We start from the raw sequence: 8,556 nt of genomic DNA on the forward strand, positions 1-8,556 counted from the left end.
AACCTCTGGACCACCAGAGCTCTGCCACCCTGAATCCTCAGGCATCGCAACCCCCTTGGCCAACCAGAGCTGTGCCATCAAAATCCTTGGACATCCCAACCCCCTGGCCATTCCAAACCCTCAAGACAATCAGAGCTCTGCCACACCAAACCCTTGGGCAACCAGAACCCCTGGGTACCCCAAACCCCATCCACCCCAACCCGACCCTCCCACCCCAACCTCTTCATTCCCCCACCGCAGCCCGAGGTGCCCAGTGGTCTTAATGCTGGCAGCACGGGGACACCGCAGCCTCAGTCCTCCCACTCTCAGTCCCGCCTGGCCGAGGCTCCACCGCCCCAACCCCGCATTTCTGGGGGAGGTGCTGGCATGAGGCTTTCACCACCATCAAATTGCAGTTTTCAGTTCCCAGCCACTTCGGCTCTGGCACCGCTCAGAAGAGGGTTATTAAACGCCTTCCTCCTCCCCTCCTCTTTTGTTTCGTTGATGGAGAGAAAATGGGTATTTCTTCCTCTCCCTCCATACTGAAAAAAAAAGAAAGGAGAACTTTTCTCTTTTCTTTTCCCTCGCTCAAAGCCTTTTGTGCAAATTAATCCTTGGGCGGAGGCCAAGCCTGTGGAAATTTCGTGTAAAATGATGAAATTTTCTGAGCCCAACAGGAGTAATTACAGGGGGTTAGGAAGCAAACTATTTTGCAACTTTAACAAGAGCAGGCTGTGACCTGGCACTCGTAACAACCAATAAAAATGGTAATGAACCGCAGCAACCAGGCAGCTCTCCATCTCTTTCCTTCTCCTCTGGGCACCTTGGCCCCCTGCAGGGGGGGGTGATGAAATGGGGGACCCCGAGAGTCGCCAGCCAGGTGGAGATTTCTGAGCACCAATGTGTTTTGCCATGGGCATGGCAACGCTGTTTGCTTTGCGTGATGGGGACCAGCCCTTCAGGGTGCACCATGCCGTGCCGTGCCGTGCCACGCCAGTGCAAAGAGACAGCGTGTCTCTGGGTGCAGGTGGTGGCCAGTCTTTGACACCCAAGGTGTGTTGGCTCTCCAGGAAGGCACGGTGGGGATTTCAGAGTGAAATCTGCGGGGTGAGCTGGGAGACCCTCGGCGTGGAGCGTGCCAAACGCAAACCCACAGCACAAAGGGGTTCCCCAGCGCAGGTGCTGGGGGCGGTGGGCACGGGATGCAACCCTCCTGCCCGGTGCAGTGCACACTCCCACAGCCTGGGGCTGAGCTGGGGGCACCAAGGTGCTGCAGCCTCCATCTGGATCCTTTCCCTGCTGAGCCACAAGTGGTGGGAACAACCCCATGAGGACCCGAGCTGCACTGAAGCCCCTCGCCCCGGGGCTGCCCCCCATGGAGAGCACGGTAAATGGGATGCAAGAGAAGAGCAGCAGTTGTGCTTGGGCATCCTCAGTCCCCTCCCTGCTCCTGGCTGATCTCACCCTGCGCATCCTCAGCACGAGGCCCTCCCTGGGGACGATGCCGGGTGCTGTGGGGGCAGTGCTGTGCGCCGTGGTGCTGACGTGGGGACCCGGCCTCGTGTAGCAGCTGCCACCAACTGGGAAAGGCAGCAGGTGGGGGCTGAAGGTCGCGCTTCAGACTTTGCCCGTGCCTGGCAGCTGGTGGCTGGCAAGACGGCACTGAGACTCCACTACTCCGCAGCAGCCATGGGATGAAAGGGGCCCCAGGAGCCCCGCGGTGTGTTTTGGAGAGCAATGCCTCGTGGATCCCACGTCCACCTTTGTCCTTCCAAAGGCACCAAGCCACAAGCCAGCGTTCTCCCCCTCCTTCCCCCGGTGCTGACGCTGTGCAGTGCCATGCTGCCGGGCGGTGCCTTCCCTTGTTTGATTTGCCATGAAATAAAGGGATGGATGATTGCTCCAGCGCCTGGTCTGATGCATCTCCGACGCCTGGGCAGGGGGCCCAGGGCAGGGCAGCAGTCACTAGAGGACAGCTTTTGTGGTTCAGGAGTCAGGTTGCCATCAATTAGGTAGCGCTCGTTCCACCCTGACTCAGCAGGTCCACAGGAGCTGGGCACCACGGGTACGTCCCGGGCGCCGGTGACCATGGGAGTCCTCTTGGATGGAACCATGTGCCCTTGGGATGTGACCATGGGGCTGGAACCAGGGTCCCCTGGCAAAGGGTTCGGGGGTGATGCTGGCCCTGGATTGCCGGGAATGGCTGCCTGTGCTGCTTCGCCCTCCCAAATAAAGCACTCCGTGTTCTGCACTTCTGCCATTAGCAGTAGGTGCACCATCATGAGTGATGCCCTCTATTAGATATGCCCTTAGTCTCATCAGGAGTTCCCGCAGTGCATCCCTGGGTGGGCAGAAGGCAGCCAGGCCGTGCCATTAGCAATGGATCCTGCTCGCCAGGCATCAGGCACGAACTGGGCATCGTGCACCGGGCAGCGGGCACAAATCTGGGTTCCTTCTGGATTCCAATTGGAATGGAGGCAGGAGCCTGGGCCCGATGTGGGGGGCTGGGGGCGCAGCCAGGCATTGGGAAAGTGAGGAAGGGGCTTGGATATCCCGCCCCGGTGAGGAGCAGCGCTGGGTAATGTGCTTAGCAGAAAGGTTCCTAATGGCCGTGGTTATTAAGAACAGGTTGTGCCAAACCCCGCTAATAGCCTCCTTAAACGCAATCGCTGATGGAGGAGATAAGAGAGCAGAGGGCAGAGCGGCGCTTCGCCTTTCAAGCGGTACCTCGGCACGCTCATTAAGGAACTGGACCCTTCCCAGGCAGATGGAGATGATGCTGTCCCACGCCTGCAGGGCTGGGGCACCTGAGGACATTTGGCAGGGGCATGTGGGGCAGAGCCCCTTGGTCCCACAGCCTCGCCAGGGGCAGATGCATTCTGTGCTACCTGCAGGGAACAGGAAGACCCAGGCAGCCCCAAGCCCTGGGGCATCCTATGGGGGGCAGCAGCAGTGTGCAGTTTGGGGCAGCACAAGGATTTGCCATTCCTGCTCCGCCAATGGTCTCCCAATGCCAGCACAGGGAGGAACTTCAGGATGGGGCAGTGCCAGAGCTTAACTGGGCTCTCCTATGCTGTACCCTCGCTTGAGGCAGCCTGTTCCCAGTGGGAAGAGCAGAATGACCCCTCTGGCCTGGGGACAAAGAAGAGTTCTGCCCTTTGGGACCTTGGGGTCAGTCTGTTCCACTCACTGGGGAGAAAGTCCCCAGGATAGGTAGGGGATGGGGTGGGATATGGAGTGAGATGGGCTATGGGGTGGGACTGGGATGGGATGGAAGGGGAGGAAATGTGATGGGAGGGGATCGAGCAGGATGAGATTGGACATGGTGGGATGGGATGGGACAGGGTTTAGATGGGATGGGGATGAATGGGGATGGGATGGGATGGGATGGGAATGGGGTGGGATGGGGTGGGATGGGAATGGATGGGAATGGGAATGGATGGGAATGGGAATGGATGGGGATGCGATGGGATGGCGAAAGTGTCCCCTGAGGAGTATCCAAGCAAAGTGCCTCTGACCCTATTTGCAATATTTTTGGGTTCCAAACGTGGGTAAGCCCATGTTCCATCTCAGCCAGTGGAAACACACCCCGAGGCAGAAAATTGCTGCAGGGGGTGCAGAGGGAGCAGTGGGGCAGGGCTCAGCCAAACTAAGGGAAGTGGAGAACTGGGAGGGCCCCAGGGGGCAGGAGGAACCAGGGGCTTGGTGCAGCTCCAGAGCTGGAAAATGGCCTGGATCTGTGGCAGGGGGTGTACAACCAGAGGCTTCTCTGCCTGCTTCTTCCTCCTCACCCTCTCTGCACATCCCAAGGCTGTCACGGGCCCCATCCCACCCCGAGGAGCTTCTCCTTTTGTGAGTCAACTGCAGCTGCTTCCCCTGACGGAGTCCCCCTCCGCGGCTGAGTGTCACCCGCTGACGCAAATCCTCCCACCCCCAGCACCAGCACCAGATTTAGAAGGATTTTGGGGAAGGTGGCAGGAGGAACCGGTCGCCCCCAGCCCCAGTGCAGAGGGGACAGGCATGCAAAGCCTCCCGTGTGGAGCGCCATGGGGGGGAACCCCCCGGCTGTGGGGCAGCTATGGGAGGCTGGGGTCACTCCGTGCCATGCTGGGGTGCCCCATTCTCTTCTAGGGCCGCACCTCCAGGCAGGCTCCTCTCCAGCAGGGCAGTGCCACACGTGGGGACACCCCCTGGCTCTCCTGGCAGGGCAGGGCTGGAGATCAGTGTGAAGGAATGGGGCAAATCAGGAGCACCGTCAGCACTGGGAGCACTATGAGCACCAGGATGCTCTTAGGAGCATCGTGATGAACCAGGAATTTCGGGAAGCCTGGGAGCACCGGGATGCTCCAGGAGAGCCGGGAGCTCTGGGCTGTGTTGGGAGCAGCAGGAACACCAAGAACCCCAGGAGCATGGGGGTGTGGCAGGAGCACAAAGAAACCCAGGAGCAGCGGGATGCACTGGGAATCTGGGGAACCCTGGGAACACCAGGATGCTGCAAGAGCACTGGGAACCCTGGGAGCACCAGAAGCGTTGGGCTGTGCTGGGAGAAGTGGGAGCACTGGGAAAACCGTGAACCACAGGAGCAGAGGGATGTGCCAGGAGCACGAGGAAAGCGGGGAGCACCAGGATGCAGCGGGCGTGCAGGGATGATGCTCCAGCAGCAGCAGGATGCCCTGGGTACCCAGGGATGCTCCTAAGAGCACCTCCAGCGCTGGGATACGCCTTGTTGGGGGGGGGGGGGGGGGGGGGCGCGGTCTGAAAGCTCCTCCTGGCGGCTCCCGCTGAGAACTACCGGGCACCAGCGCCCTGCGGGGTCGGGAGAGGGGGACCGGGACTCCCAGAGCCCCGGAGAAGACCCCGCAGCCCCCGCCCCGCAAGAAATCCGATTTCGGGCTGCGGTTCCTGGCTGAGTAGGAGCACGGGGCAGGTGCGATGCGACTGGGAAATCCTTTCTGCTGGGAGGAGCGATTTCTTTTCTCCCTTTGGCTGGCGCACGAAGAGGGGAAAGGAGGAGGAGCCCGGGCCGCCGGGACCCCCTTTTCCCATGCGGTGCAGCGGGAACGCCCGGGTGGATGCGGGTGTCCCCGTCCCATCAGGCTGCTGCCGCTCCATGCGAGGCTGGGGCAGGGATGCAGGGGGATCCAAGGAGAGATGCTCCCACGGTGCCCGCTCCAGGGAATCCCTCTTTAGCTGTCCCCACGGAGGCAGCAGCACCGGGAGCATTGTGGGCGCCGCCGGCAGTAAGGGAAGAGGAGGGATGGGGCCGCTTCCTGCGCCCAGCGGTGGGATGCTGGGTGGGAAGGGGCAGCTGTTGGCACGCAGCCGGAGCTGCCCCTGCCTTGCCGTAGCCTCCAGCCATAGATATGCAAGGAAAAATCAATATCTTGCCGTGCGGGAAGGCAGCGGCGAGCCGCTTTTAATAGCAATCTGTCCCATTTGCAGCCTCCCTCAGCCCTGACCCAGAGAGACCGACCTCTGTCTAAATGAGCTGCCTCATCCCAGGGGAAGCGGGCTTTAAAAAGCAGCAGGCAAAGACGAGGAGGTGAGGCTGTGGTGGTGCTGGAATATTCCACCGCATCCCGAGCCGTGCCAGCCCACGTTCTTTGCACCGAGGTCCCCTTTTTCCCTGGGATCACATCTGGGAGATGGGGAAGGAGGAGGGCAGCGAGCAGGGCAGCGAGCAGCTGCAGCTCTAGGGGATAAAAGGGAGTCCCCGTGGGGATGGAGGGAGCTGGCCCCTCTCCCCCCCCGTATTATAGAGGTGCTGAGGCAGGGGAGCAGGCACGGTGGCATATCTAGGTCAGCAGTGCGAGAGGCTAAATGAGCTCCCTCATTATCTGCCACTGCCTCCGCAGCGCACCTACGCGAGGCCAGGGTATGGAAACTGGATGAGGCGAGGGGGACCTCTGGGGGGGAGCAGAGGGAGGCAGGGGCTGGTGTTGCAAGGAGATCAGGAGGAAAACGTGGGGGCTGACGCTGGGAAGCGGGATGCACGGCGGCATCCGGGAGGGACAGATGGACGCAGGGATGGATGGATGGATGGATGGATGGATGGATGGATGGATGGATGGATGGATGGATGGATGGATGGGTGGAGCCGAGGGGTGGTGCATCGGCCTTGCTGCTGGAGAGGATGAGTGCTGGGGGAGGCTGCCCCGGTAAAAGCACGGTCAGGAGAGATGCTGTGCTACGGCAGCAGGGTTGGCTGTGTGCTGGGCTCTGCAGTGCTTGGAGGTGGCATGTCGGAGCCAGGCGAGCCGTTAGACCTGGCTGTATTGCCCCCAAACCTTGTCTTGCTGCCTTTCGGTGCTGCTTTTTGTGGCTAAACCCCTAAGCTGTGACCCAGAGCTAGCTCGAGCCCTGCTGTAGCGTCACCAAGGTGCGCAGGCTGTGTCCCTCCCGTCAGCAAAACCCGTTTCAAGGAGGCTGTGCTAAAGCTTTCAGGCTGTGTGAACCTCCAACCCCTGTCCCCTCCCTAACCTGCTCCCCATGGGGCACAGCCCTCCTCGTGGTGTCACCTTGTGCTGGTGGCACGAGCTGCCCTGATGCTGGGAGATGCTGGAGCTGGCAGTGCCAGCATTGAGCTCTGTGAGCAGCAGCAGGATGCTGGGTGACCCGCTGGCAGCAGCTGTCTGGCACTGTGCGGCCGCGGGCGTGTAATTGGTGTCACCGTGAGCAGCTGAGGCCAGGGCTTTTAGGATGTGAGTAATTACACCAGCCTAATGTTGAAAAGCAGGCTCTTAACCTCTCACCAGGCTCATTTGCAGGACAGCCCTGTCACAGCTGGACTCACTGCGCCCAATGCCAGGCAGCTGTCAGCCTCGGTGCCGCGGTGCTTGCTTGTCCACCAGCGATGGACAGAGCACATCTGTCCCAGCTGAAGGGCTTCCCTTGCCATGGCAGTGCCCTATGCAAGAGGGGAGGACACGGGCACAAGGAAAGGATAGCTTGGGACACCTCCATTTTTTCCCCTATCATCTTTGATATTGTGCTAATGGAGCGAGGAGAGAGAACTTTGGGAAAAATACGTGTGCCTTTCTGCGCTTGAGCTCCAGATGTGCTTGCAAGCCCAGCCAGCTGCGCAGGAGCTCCCACAGGGTCTTCTGCAAGGCTTATTCCCTCGCCGTTAAGGCAGCTCTGTGTCAGTCTCCCAGCTCACGCTGCCTGCTGCATGCCTGAGCTGACGGCACGTGGCACAGTGCGGGCTCTGCCCATCGCACCCCCCTTGCTGCAAGGGGACAAGACGCATCTGTGGCTTCTCCACCCCAACGGGGACCACCAGGAGGGGACAAACCGGAGCGTGGCCAGCCCTGGTCAGCCCGTGGCATGTGAGCAGCGTGAGATGTGATCTATCTCCTCAGCTTGCCAAAGGGTTTGTTTGTTTGTGTGGGTTTATCTCAACAGCAGCCGCCGCAGTTTGGCACGCAGCATGGGAGCTGCTGACATGTGCAGATACTCCGAGCGTGGTGGCTCTGAGGTGGGACTGCCTACGCAGGCAACAGAACGGGCCGGGCGAGCCGGTGCCCATCCTCACCATCCTCCTCCTCCTCCCTGGAGACCTGCGGCTGTCTCACACAATGGAGGAGCAATGGGGGCATGTTCTGCGCCCTTCTGAGCTCAGCTGTCCTCCTGGTTCCGTCTCCTGTTGCTGGGACCGTCTGCAGGTGCCCCCCGCTTGGTGCCCCTTTTGGGTACCTGCTTGCTGAGCTCTGCAGCTCCTCGAGGACTTTCAGGGTGGCTCCCAGCCCTCCCGGTGCCCATGGCTTGGCAGAGCCCTGCTGCTTTTTGCAGCTTGCGGTGTTGTTGGGTGGTGGGACATCAGTTCGTGCCCCCCAGCCCCACAGCTCTGCCTGCAGCACCTCTCCTCCTCAATCCCCAGGCACGGAGCCACGCTCAGCCCCACAGCACCGCATGGCTCAGCCTGAGCTCCGCCGCCTGCGCTGCCAAAGCTTTTTTTTTTTTTTTTTTTTTTCCCTGCTCCTCAGCTCTTCCCTTCAGAGACTTGTTTATGGCCGTCAGGAGCTGACAGGCTCCTGGCACCTCTCCCACCCCGGCAGATGACACTGCAGCAAAGCCGCCCGCCCTCGCCCCACTCCTCCTCGCCCCGCTGCTGCAGTTCGGGGACCTGTTGGGATGGCTGCCTCTGCAGGGAGATCGGCTGGGAGGCTTCGAGAGCCAGAAAAGACCTGGCACCGGCATGACAGCAGCGAGAAGCCAAAAGGCTCAGATGGTTTTAAATGTCAACGAGAGGTGCGAATGCATCTCGGAGGAGACAGCACGGCCAGGAGCAATGGTGTTTTGCAGACAGCCCCTTTCCCAGAGCCAGCAGTGCCTCTCGGGGCCGTGGCTTTACCCTGCCCCGTGGCACCGTGGTGACACGCACGTTGGGGGGGCTGCGCTGTGTCCCTGCCCTTGGAGTGATGCTGGGCTGCCAGGGCCAGAGATCCTGATAAGCTGACGTGCGTCTCCCGTGGCTCATCTGACCTTTCCCATTAATAAGCAATCTGCACTGGCACTCAGAGGTGGAGCAAGGCAGTAGCTATCCTCTTGCTGCTGCGTATTTGCTTGCTCCCCTCT

This window comes from Numida meleagris, chromosome 6, assembly GCF_002078875.1.
Source record: "Numida meleagris isolate 19003 breed g44 Domestic line chromosome 6, NumMel1.0, whole genome shotgun sequence".
Taxonomy (NCBI): domain Eukaryota; kingdom Metazoa; phylum Chordata; class Aves; order Galliformes; family Numididae; genus Numida; species Numida meleagris.